The sequence below is a fragment of the Cupressus sempervirens genome, chromosome 4, assembly GCF_028749045.1.
Source record: "Cupressus sempervirens isolate cs-2001-9-10 chromosome 4, ASM2874904v1, whole genome shotgun sequence".
NCBI lineage: Eukaryota > Viridiplantae > Streptophyta > Pinopsida > Cupressales > Cupressaceae > Cupressus > Cupressus sempervirens.
In genome coordinates this window covers 738,661,661-738,675,298 of record NC_143121.1, presented here as the reverse complement: position 1 = coordinate 738,675,298, position 13,638 = coordinate 738,661,661, and positions in this window count along the sequence as shown.

Below are 13,638 nucleotides of genomic sequence, written 5' to 3'. Positions count from 1 at the left end.
ATCTAAAGAGAGATGCATGCCTATCCTAGTAGTGAAAAAAATAAATTGTATTATAGTTGAATGATATTGGGAGGTTTACTTCAATATAAATTGTGGGTATGTTGAAATGTCAAAGTAAAATTATATAAATGAATTGGGAGATAAAAAAATCATTTGAATTGGATATAAACCCTAAAAAACTTGTAGGTGGTACAAATAAAGAAATTGATGCCGCTCAAAAGTAGTAGAGATAAAATATCAAATATTGATGTAGGAGCATCTTGGGTATAAGGGAAATCTTGCATCACCCAAAAATATTTTATTTTCAGTGTTTTCAATTTTAATAAAGACTAGTAGATCGGGTGGTTATTATTTATGAGAACTTGTTATTTTTAGTAAGTTTTTCATATGAGCTCAGAATGTTCTCATTTTCTATAGGAAGGTCCATTTTAGAGATATAAGCCTACCATAAAAATCTCATTGCTCCAACTTAAGTATTAGAGAAGTTATTGCTGATTTTTGATGGAAAAATTTGCAGAAAAATCTTCTAGCTCATTGTTAGAAGCTTTAGAGTGACTAGATGAGGTCCAAAAACTTGATAGAAGGGAACTAGCACCATTCTTAGCCTATAGATCATGATCTGGCATTTTTGAAAAGTGGTTATAATAGCCAATCAGAGTAACAGTTTGTGAGTTACGGACTTTCGAAGTTGGGCTACCTAAAATTTCTAAAATAATTGTCAAAGATGTATTTAGATAACTCTATATCTTTTGTTAGTGTTTGTTGGTCCTAGGTTTTAAGTTTGAGCGTCTAGAACCTTCCCAAGTAGCATAAAACTACCTATTTAAGAAAGGCCTGAACATTTTCTAAGATAGCTCTAGGTGATAGTTTGCAGCTTGTCTTGCAAATTATTGTACTGAAGGCACCCATGTGGGTTAGCATATTGTACTTATGAATTCTATAAATTCTACATTTGTGGCACAAATCAGAAGTCCATATTTTTTTCTTGCATTTGCTATTATTTCTTTATCTTTGTTATGAGTTGATGGTATTAAGGGGAGCACCCTGCATCAAGTGGTATCAGAGCTAGAGTTTTTGAGTGTGTGTATAGATCACTGACTATGGGGTAGTTTGCACTAGGACTATGGTTTGGGCTGAGCTTGCAGACAGATCACCAATTGTGAGGAAGTTTGCCCCAGGATTTTAATAGAATTGCAAAAAATGCCTCCACAAAGAGAGTGTGGTGGAAGAGTTGTAGCTGTTACACCTGAGGGTTTTAGAGCCCTCCAAAGAGAGATGCAAGCATTGGAAGAACAAATTTGCAGAGGAATAAATATTCCTATAAGATATGAAAATGAGGATGAGGATGAAGTAGAAGAAAATATCGGAGTAGAGGCAGTTCTAAACCTAGAGGAAGCGAGGCTTTCTAGGGCCATCTCCAAGATTAGAAAAAGACCTAAGTTTGAAGTTCCCACATTTTTGGGAAATCTTAATCTAGAGTAGCTAATCGATTAGATCAATGAACTGGAGGAGTACTTTGAATATGAATGTATTGAAGATCCTAATAGGGTCAAGTTTGCAAAGGCAAAACTAAAGGAACATGCAAATATCTGGTGGCAGGAGGTTTAGCTAGGGTGAAATAGAAAGGAAAAGGAAAAAATTACTAGATGGGAATAGATGGTAACTAAACTAAAGTGACAATTCATTCTTATGGATTATGAGCTTGATCTGTTGAAGAAAATGCAAGGGTTGAAGTAGGTGGGAAAATTTGTTCAAGAGTATACTAAAGAGTTCTAGATCGAGTTCTCAGTAGAATTGGCCATGTAAAAAATGATAAGTAGAAAGTTGCCCATTATCTTAATGGGTTGAGGCCAAGCATTCAGGATGAGCCGAGTCTAGTTCAAATGAGTAATATTGAGGAGGCATACCAATTTTCCCTAAGAGTTGAGGAGAAACTGAGCAAGAAGTTTGATAATAAGAATAGTGGAAGAGGTTGAGGTGGAAAATCTAGTGGATGATCTTATGGTGGTCATAATGATGATCAAAAGAATAAGGATGAGCCTGGAAGTAGAAGTTAGAACTAGAGGGGAAACAATTCTAATCTTTTCCATAATCAAAATAAGAGATAAGAGAGGAAGAAGAAAAGGATAAGGATTTGGAAGAGGAGGCTTTCGTGGGAAATATTTTCACTAAGGAGAAGAAGGGCATATAGCATTTGAATGTACCTAGCACCAAGCAAGGATAGATTGAAGAATAGAAGGCTAGGCTAGAGTTGTACATGTTGATGAAGGTGCTAGATGTTGAGATAATGGGTGTTGCACACATTGCATAATATTGTTATTTTATTATTTTATTTTATTATGTAATGTTGTGCCTAGATGGACGTGCAACATGTAAAGATTCCCATAGAATATTCTTGATGAGTTGTGATAATATTTCATGTAATTATTTAATATTGGGGAAAAGAATTAAATGCCCAATATTAAATGTGGGGTCAGTGGGTTAGGTAGCACATGGTTTTAGCACATGGTTTATGTAATACCACTTGGTGGTTTTGTGGGACTTGCTACTATATAAGCAGCCACAAGGGTAGTTGTTGTAGAGAGAGAGGGAGAGTGACAAAGAGAAGACAAAAGGCAAGAGTCGAGCGGGAAAAGGCTTGACAGGTTAGCCAAGGGAGCATTTGTGAAGGTTGAAAGCATGGCATGGGATGTGTGGATTCATGCTTGTTCACATAGTTTGCTCGGTTGTGGCTATGGCCATGAAGGCTTCCATGGATGTATGGCAATGGTATTTTTTGCTGAATAATACATGGTGATGGATGCTTTTGGAGGCTGGGTTTTTCCCTCAATGAGGGTTTCCCAGGGTATATCTTGTGTCATATTTTGTGGGTATGTTATCTATTCTCTTGCATGTGGATTTTAATTTCGTGTTTATTTTAGATCTATTATGGGTTATGTGGAAACGGTTATATTCTTTATTGCCAAGTTTCCTTACAAGTGGTATCAGAGCTATGGTTTTATTATTGTAACCCTAGATTGAATCCATGGGAATGCATGAGAGGATAAAAGAAATGGCAAGATATATGAATAATTATTGCAGATCTGAGGGTTTTGGGTTTGCTGTTATGATGGGATGTTAAAAGATTTGGGCATGGGAAATTGTTGGACAAAAAGATTTTTTTTGGATGTTTCATTTAAATGAGGGTTTTGGAGGGTAGCTTGCAGAAATGACCTCCTGGGTAAAAACAGACCTCACCATTGGATCCGGGTCGACATTTCCATAAATTTTGATATATAATATGCCCTCGTTTGGCCATGTTCAGAGGGAATGAAAGAGTTTTTTGGTTTCAGCTCATGATGGCCGTCAAATTTAATCCCGTCGAAATTTTCGTCACTGAAAAAATAAAAAATGAAAAAATCGTACTGAAAATGGTAAAAAGACTGTCTTAGTAAAACGGCCATAACTTTCTCTCAAAATATCGGATTTCAGAGTTCTTATAGGCGTTGGAAAGCTAATTCAGAGCACTACAAGATGGTGTAGGTTTGGTTCCATGATTTTGAAATTTTGTCAGGTTTTGAGAGCCCTAAAGTTAGATGTTATTTATTTTGAGCATGGATTAGGGCATAACTTGGGCATACGGGGTCGGATTTTGGACTTCGAGTAGTCAACAGAAATCTCTTGGAGAGCTCTACACAATGGTTCAGATTTGGTGTAGGTTTGGCATGATTTATTTATTGATATATTGATCTGAACAGTTTATGGTATATATTTTGACTATGGTAACATTGTGAGTTTATGGCATTGGAGATTTAAGTTTTAATGTCATTGTATACTCAAGTTTGGTCTCATGATGATATGGTTATCAGTGTTTGGTTTGGATATGCATGATGACTTGTTGGGTCTACAAGTTGTGCAGTGTTGTAAGCGGTCTATACTTACAGGTTGCATTTATAGCTTGGTTATGGGTTGTCTTTGCCCATTGATCTTTCATTATTGATGCATATTCAGATTGGTGGCTTGGATTTGGGTTGTCTATGCCCTAAGTCACATGATTTTATCTTCATGTAGAAGGGATGAGATGTTGTTACCAGGTACAGTCATGGTGGAGGATTGTAGTTGACTATTTTATGCTGACAAATTGGACACTTTGAGAGCCAGATGCTCAGTTTATGGATGTGATCATGGTGCCATGGATTTTGGCATGATATGATTGGTTATACAGGTACATCCTTGATGTTCATTAGCTTGGATTTTTTTTTGATTTGGTTATGGTGGTATATCTTCTTGGTTGAGGATCATGGTTATTTGGTTTCTTTTGAGGAGCTCATGATGTGAACTTTGAGTTCTTTGATGGTTTGATGCCTTGGTTGATTCTCATGGTTAGAGGATGGATTTGTTCATCATGATGTCATGGATAGCTTGGATACACGGTTTAGTGGGAGCTTGTGACAGTGATGGGGTGACAGTGCAGGATTAGTTCTTGGTTTGGTTTATATCTTCTTGGTTTGGAGAGGATGGATTTTATGATGCCATAGGTGACTTGGTACCACGGTTGAGTGGGAGTTTTGTTGGCATTGATATATTTATTGAGTGTTTGCAGATGTTGGAGGTTTGTCTTAGATCCTGTTGCTGCAGAAGCATCTTTGACATTTGCATGGTGCACTTGTTATCTTCATGGTGTTTGAAGATGGTTAGATCTTGAGGACTCATGGAGTTCTTGGTTATCTTCATGGTGTGTGGAGATGGTTCTTCCTGGTATGTAGAGATGATTTTCTTCATGGTGTGTGGAGATGGTTGCATCTTGAGGACTCACAGGGTTCTTGGCAAAGGTGTGGTTTATGCTTTTATTTGGCATGTTATCCTTGGTATGAGGATGGTTTCATTATTATGTCATGGTATACTCTTGATACGCGTTTAGAGTTGTGACATGTTATGGTGTGTTCATGTGGAGCATGTTATCTCTTTGGTTGAGATGCTTAGATCATGTTGTCATGTTTATGTTCCTAAGGCCATGGTTGGAACTTTGACATTGATCTTGGTTTAGTTTCTTGGTATTGAGTACACTAATCATAAGCTGGATACTTCATGATATTGCTATGTTGCATTTGGAGTTGGCGTGGATTGATTGGTTACAGGTGCTCGTGGATACTTAGAGACGGTGGTGATGCTGATTTCTCTTGGATTAGAGAAGTATTTGTTGAGACAGTTGATGGTTTCAGCAGGAAGTCCGAGGGGCAGTCACCTGATATGGACTTGAGAGGAGATTGTTCTTAGATGAGTCTTGGTTGGAGACTTGGGTATCTTGATGAGCATTCTCATTCCCCACTCTTGGTCTACTCGGCAGTTTGCTACTTGAGAGGTATAGCCCATTGTTTATCTCAGTTGCATTATATTTATGCTTGTCTTTCATGGATATGGATCTTGAGCTATGGTACATGAGTTAGTTCTGGAGGGTTCATTTGAGAGATGGTTAAGCATTGGTTATCTCCATGTGCATATGTTGTTATGCTGGTTGAGTTTGGGAGATGGTTTTATATTGGGCATATTCCTTGGATTAGGAATGGTTATTCCTTAGTTTAGGAATGGTTTTATGAGTTTGATCTTCTTGTGAGAGGCTTACACCCATGATGAGTTAAATGGTATGGTTTGGGTGTTGTTGAGGCTTCTTGTTGGGGTTTTATGGAGGAGATCTAACTTGCACAGTTTACATCTAGAGGTGTGTGTAGAAGGACATGATACAGGTTATGATTTGCATGGTTTCTCCAGTCTTGGATGTTCAATTTTTCCTACATTGGATTTGAGATTGGTTAGAGATTGTGATCACTGGTTTGTGCTCATGTATGTCATGTGAGAGATGACATGGTTATTCCTTTATCTCTTTCCTTTGTTGGTTGTGGAGAATTTGGGAGACTATTGGAGACTTGTTATGAGAGTTGTTCTTGCAGGATATCAGTTTATGTATTGTGGATGTCCTTGATACTACATGGATTCACTTCTTTGAGATGTGTTGAGTGGATTGGTTATAGATTTGACATTATCTTTTGCAGTGGGAGCTTCTTGGTATATATGTGGCAGGTATTGCTCTTGAGGCTTGTGATTGCAGGTTATAGATTGGATATGTTGGTGATATAAGATTCACTTGTTATACCTTTGAGGTATGGATAGTTGGATGGGTTTGGCACTTTGCTGTGGGTGCTATTTCAACTATGGATATTTTGACAACTATGGATACATGTGATTACCTTTGGATCAGGTTTTTGTGCTTGGAATTTTAGTTGGTACAGGATTTTATAATCTTCTAATGTGACAGGTTGGGTGGCTTTCTCTTTGGATGGCTTCTATGTATGTCCAGTGGCAGTGGCATAATAGGAGGTGAGATCATTCATGTTTGAGATGCTGGATACTTTGATTTTGTTGCGGGTACCAGGATGGAGCACTCGGTGTATTTTTGATCCATGATGGTGGATGTGCTGGGAGGGATTGTTCCCTTGTTCATTTTGTGTGGCTACGGATTGACCCTATGCAATGTATACAACAAGTGGGAGATTGTTGAGATAATGGGTGTTGCACACATTGCATAATATTGTTATTTTATTATTTTATTTTATTATGTAATGTTGTGCCTAGATGGACGTGCAACATGTAAAGATTCCCATAGAATATTCTTGATGAGTTGTGATAATATTTCATGTAATTATTTAATATTGGGGAAAAGAATTAAATGCCCAATATTAAATGTGGGGTCAGTGGGTTAGGTAGCACATGGTTTTAGCACATGGTTTATGTAATACCACTTGGTGGTTTTGTGGGACTTGCTACTATATAAGTAGCCACAAGGGTAGTTGTTGTAGAGAGAGAGGGAGAGTGACAAAGAGAAGACAAAAGGCAAGAGTCGAGCGGGAAAAGGCTTGACAGGTTAGCCAAGGGAGCATTTGTGAAGGTTGAAAGCATGGCATGGGATGTGTGGATTCATGCTTGTTCACATAGTTTGCTCGGTTGTGGCTATGGCCATGAAGGCTTCCATGGATGTATGGCAATGGTATTTTTTGCTGAATAATACATGGTGATGGATGCTTTTGGAGGCTGGGTTTTTCCCTCAATGAGGGTTTCCCAGGGTATATCTTGTGTCATATTTTGTGGGTATGTTATCTATTCTCTTGCATGTGGATTTTAATTCCGTGTTTATTTTAGATCTATTATGGGTTATGTGGAAACGGTTATATTCTTTATTGCCAAGTTTCCTTACACTAGATCCTTACATTCTAAAGATTTTGAAAGAGAAGTACTAGTTAACTGAAGAGTCCTATTGAGTGGTGAGAATGAACCTAAGCAAAGAAGGAGCTTGTTTCACATAAGGTGCAGATGTGAAGATAAATCTTGTGATGTGATCATTGATGGTGGAAGTACTAAAAATCTAGTGTCAGAAATGATGGCCACCAAGTTTAAGTTGAAGAGGCAAAAACACTCGCACCCATACCATATTGCTTGGGTGTAAGATGACCACAAGGTCATGATCAATGAGCAGTGCTCGATGAAGTTCAAGATTGAAAGCTACCAAGATGAGGTACTATGTGATATCATACCTATGGACATATGTCATATGTTATTGGGTAGGCCATGGCAGTTTGACAGGCATGTTGTATACGATGGGCAAGCAAATACCTACACTCTAAGGATGGAGTGAAACATAAGTTGAAGTTGTTGAAGGATAAAGAAGAAAAGGAATGTAGTGCTACTAGAATATGTTTTGTTGATGGAAAAGAGTTTCTTAAAGGTATGAAGCATGAGCATATGTGTTTTGCTATAATTCCTAAAAATTAGTAAAGAAGAAGTAGAGGAGGTACCTACAAAAGTTGCAAATATGTTGGGAGAGTTTTTTGATATTGTATTAGATAATGTACTTGATGGATTTGCCCCCAATGAGGAAGATTTGTCATCAGATGGATTTTGGTTCCAGGAGCTAGTTTTCCAAACAAGGTAGCACATAGAATAACACCAGTAGAAAGTGAAGAGTTGAATAGGAAAGTTCATGAGTTTTTGTAGAAGGGGTTGATTTGAGAGAGTCTGAGTCGATGTGTTGTACTAGCAATATTAACACCAAAGAAGAATGGAGAATGGAGGATGTGCACATATTCTCACACTATCAACAAGATCACAATAAACTATAGATTTCCATTTCCAAGGATGTATGATATTATGGATTGTTTGAGTGGAGTAGAGTATTTCAAAAAGATAGATATGAAGAGTGGGTACCATTAGATTCATATCAAAGAGGGTGATGAGTGGAAGACTACTTTCAAGACAAGGGAAGGACTGTATGAGTGGTTAGTCATGCCTTTTGGGATAAGAAATGCACCAAGCACTTTCATGAGGCTCGTGAATGAGGTACTAAAGGAGTTTCTAGGAAAGTTTTTTATTGTTTACCTAGATGATATATTGATCTTTAGAAAGAAATTGGAGGAGCATTTGATTCATATTCACAAGGTATTTAATAACTTGAGGGAAGAAAAGTTGTTGATAAACCTGAAGAAGTACAATTTTGTAAAGAAGGAGTTTGTGTACCTAGGATTTGTAGTCTTAGAAAAAGGTCTAAAAATGGACCTAGAGAAAGTGAAGGCTATCTTGGAATGGCCTACTCCAAGGAGTGTGACAGAGGTAAGATCTTTTCATGGACTAGCTACATTTTACAAAAAGTTCATAAGAGGTTTTAGCAGTATTTGTGGATCCTTGACTAAGACAATGAGAGGAGATATGAAAGAGTTTAAGTGGATTGTAGGAGCAGATAAGAGTTTTAATATGTTGAAATAGAAAGTTACTGAGCAACCTATTTTAGAACTTGCTAATTTTAACAAGGTGTTTCAAGTAGACTGTGATGCTAGTGGTACATCAATAGGAGCTGTTTTGAGCCAAGAAGGTAGACCTATTGCTTATTTCAATGAGAAGTTGAATGATGAAAAAAGAAAAATATTCTATTTATGATCAAGAAACAAACATGCACATCTCAGTCCACTGTAGAAGCAGAATATGTGGCAGCAACAGTCAATTGCACAAACATTGTGTGGCTCAAACATCTATTGAAAGGAATGAAAGAAGAGGTAACCAAACCTATGATACTATATTGTGATAATACAAGTGCTATAAACATATCAAAGAATCCAGTAATGCATGCAAAAACCAAGCATATTGCAATCAAGTATCACTATGTCAGAGAATTGGTGGAAGACAAACAAGTGAAGATGGAGTACATTTACACAAAGGAACAAATTGCAGATATCTTCACCAAACTATTTCCCAAGGATATTTATGAATATCTTAGAGGCAAGTTGGGGGTAAAGCCCCTAACTCAAGTAGTCTAAAGAAACAAAGAAGCTGCCCTGCATCAACATGAGTAGATCATTGAAATATCAGAAGAATGATGCAGAGGATGACAATAGGAACAAAAATTCTAGATCAATCACAAGCATGGTGACAGAAGAAAAAGACATAAGATGCAAAGCTTAAATCAAGCATGTTGAAGATGCTACACCTTTGGCATTTATGTCAAAGAGGAAGATTTATGAGAAACTGATCAATAAAAGGTAAGAGGGAGATGTATGAGAATGTATGAGATTAGTAGTAGACCAAAAAAAAAAGAGATGAAAGAGGGAGATTCAGAAGAGATAAGAAACTAATCAGCAAGCAGCTATGAAGGATTAGGAATATAGAGTAAGGATGTAGCAGTCAAGAGGGAGAAGCAGAACAAAGAATTTAGTTTGTATCAAAAAAAGAGGGTGACATGATACAAAGAAGAAAATATGAAATGAACATGTAATAACAACAAGTTTTCTATTTGGTATACAAGTTTGGTGGTAACTAAGTTGATCAGCTTAATGAATTGATTAGTTTGGTTTGCCATCAATGCCAAAGAGGGAGATTGTTGGAAATGATTGAAAAGATATTTGAATGAAGAATGATGGAATTGGTAAAGAATGCTTTCAATTATTGTTTTTTCATTGATGTCAAACTTGCTACTTGCAAGAATGACAATTACTTAAGTGGTCCAAATACTATCACTTAGTTGATTGACAAGGAGGTGTTAATCAATAAGATGTAACTAGAGCAGCTAGAGAAAGGTTGAAGTTATGATGTTATAATGAAGTATAAGGATTAGCTAAGCCATTGATGAAATAGTGTATTGTTAACATACTCTAAGAAATAGAGGATGGACAAACTGAGACACATCAAAGATGTAAAGTTTAACTAAGTCATTTGTAAAGCCTGACTAAGTTCATTTGTGAGAGCCAAGAAAATTCTTAGTTGAAGTCGAGCAAGTTCAACTTTAGTGTGTGCCGAGAAATCCTTGGGGTGCCGAGTAATACAAGATTGTTCAAGTGCTGAGTAACATAGGATTGTTCAAGTCCTGAGTAACACAAGATTGTTCAAGTGCCGAGTAACTCAGGAAAAGACTTCAGGTGCTGAGCATCAAAAAAAGGTAATGGATGTCGAGAAAATTTCTTCAGGTGCCAAGGATCAGTAAATGCAGTAGAAGCTGAGTAACACAGAAGATGCCAAGCATTAGTAAACCAACGAAGCTGAGTTGATGCATTATTTGTTAAGTCAAAAGATTCACCAGATCAGTAACGATAAGTTTGTTACATTGAATTTTGTGAATTATTTGGATGATAAGGATGATGAGTAGATGTCACAAAATTTAATGTAAACCATGTAAACCAGTTTTGAGTGAATATTGATGGACTTATCATGAAGTTTCTAGAAGAAATAATTTGGAGGGAAAAAAATATCATTTTCTCAGATCAAATCAAATTGATGAGCAGGAAGATTTGAGCGAGAAATGAAGAATAGAACTTCTTTATAAGGAGTCATAGGTCAGAGATCAATGTAGAGAGGAGAGAGAGTGAGTTGGTCATAAGTGTGGTCATGTGAAGAAGCCAAGAGAAGGTTAGTGTGAAGTGTCAAGAAGAGGACATAGTGAGGAGTAAGCACAGAGCATCAAGACTTTGAGATGATCAAGTGACCATAGAGTGCATTAGCATAATGAGTGGAAGAACTCAAGGAGATAGATCTTGAAGGGTGGACAAGCTATCAGCACTGCAAGGAAGAAAAGCCAAGCAAAGAAAAGAACTTAAGAGTGATCTAAAATCTGCAAGGTTAGAGTTGCAATCTTTATCTTGTCAAAACCTTTCTAATACTTTCTTACCATTGTATTAGACATTGAAATCCTACATTGCTAGGTTAGCTTAATAGGTAAGTGGATAAGCCTCAAGAAAAGGATAGAAGATCCCCAGGAGAAGGATAAGAGATCCTCAGGAGAAGGATAAGAGATCCTTAGAGAGGGATAAAAGATTCTTTTGAGTAGGTGACTGTAGATCCCATGGACTTGGGTGGGCCTAACAACTCTATGTAAATCCTTTAACAGGGTGGCATTCTAAGGTGAGTGTTCTTAAGTCCTCTAATAGGGCACACTTCTAATAGGCTATAGAAATCCTTTAACAAGGTCACATTTGATAGTGTGTAAAGCCTTTAACAGGGTAGGCCTTTAACTGGGAAAATCATCAGAAGTGGTTGAAATCTATTTCGCAGTAATTTTATGGGTGTCATCCCCACCCCAATTTTACCTTCTTATTCCTGGAGGGTTTCTAGGTCACCAAAATCCTTTATGTTATGAGGTGATGCATGTTTACTTTTCATGATTGTTTAATGTTTAATTACATGCATCATAATTTCAATTATATGCCATTAAGGATTTGACAAGAAAGTAAAAAGGCTAGTACTTCTGATTCACCCCCATTTTATTAAAAAAAATTGTATTGGACATTATTGGACCTTGAATAACTGATTCACTCCCCCTTTCAGTTATTCTAAAAGAATTCTAACAAATAGAACTTATGAGGACTATCTGGTCAAATGGAAAGGGAGGCTAATTGAGGATTCATCATGGCTAGTAAAGAAGGAGGATAACCATCTTGGTTTTCCTCTAAACACTTGAGATGTGATGGGGTCACTTCTCAAATTACTGTAAGTGTTTGATGTAGGAGCATCCTAGGTGTAGGGGAAATCTTGCATCACCTAAAAATATTTTATTTTTAGTCTTTTCAATTTTAATAAGGACTAGTAGACAAGGTGGTTAGTATTTATGAGAACTGGCTATTTTTAGTAAGTTTTTCATATGAGCTTAGAATGTTCTCATTTTCTACAAGAAGGTTCATTTTAGAGATATAAGCCTACCATAAAAATCTCATTGCTCTAACTTAGGTATCAGAGAAGTTATTGTGGATTTTTAGTGGAAAATTTTGTAGAAAAATCTTCAAGCTCACCGTTGGAGGCCTTAGAGTGCCTAGATGATGTTTGAAAACTTGACAAAAGGGCACTAGTGCCATTCTAAGCTTGTAGATCAAGAGTTGGCATTTAGGAAAAGTGGTTAAAAAAGCCAATTGGAGCAATGATTTGTGAGTTATGGCCTTCCAAAGTTGGGCTACCCAAAATTTCTAAAATAATTATCAAAGATGTATTTGGATGATCTATATGTTTTGTTAGGGTCTGTCAGCCCTAGATATTAAGTTTGAGCATCTAGAACCTTCCCAGGCGACATAAAACTGCCTATTTAAGAAAGGCTCAAACATTGTCTAAGATAGCTTTGGGTGATAGTTTGTAGCTTGTCTTGAAAATTATTGTACTAAAGGCACCCATGTGGGTCAGCATATTGTACTTATGAATTTTGTAAATTCCATATTTGCAACGCAAATAAGAAGTCCATATTTTGTTATCCCATTTGCTATTGTTTCTTTTTTTCTATTATGAGTTTATGGTATTAAGGGGAGCACCTTGCATCAAATATGTAATGAGAAATTATATATCACACTAAAAAATATAAGAGCTCATGACAATGTAATTATAATAAAGGACTACTTATAGAAAATGAGAGTAATGAACCAATGCAAATAGTCGAAAAGTGGCCAAGATAAACATCTACAAGAAATGCCCCAACCAATGGAGATAGATCATTCCCTCCATTAGAGATATTGATGATATGAGTGGCTTCAATTATTTTTTTTGTTAAAGTTGGTAATAAAATAAACAATCATATTTGTAGCTAGGCCTCTGATTGTTTTCATAGGACATAACTCATTTCCTGCATACACTAGTCAGGAATTAAACACAACAAACATAAATGATCTCAAGTTATTGAATAATTCTAACCCTTGATAAAAGAAATTTTCAAAGTACCAATAATGAAAGGAAAATCCTTCCCACCTAGTGCAAGCTTGTAAGGTACACTCAAAGTTTTTACATTACTATCAGTGAATCTATCTCTATTGAATATTCACTATGCTACAATTGTTAAGGCAAAATAGAGATAGAGAATTGCATACTGATTCTTGGTGGGAGCAATACATGTTCCCAATGGTTATAATTGGAGTCCACATGGAGGTGGTCTCAATGAGTCTATAATATCCATCAACATTAGAATGATCATTGCCTGAAAGAAAACACACACCCAATTGCTCACAAACTTAGAAGAAAAGAAATTTCTACATAATAAAGTTCAAGCTCCATGCTAAATTTCTACATAATAAATTTCTACATAATAAAGTGCCATTCTGAGCTTGTAGATCAAGAGTTGGCATTTATGAAAAGTGGTTAAAAAAGCCAATTGGA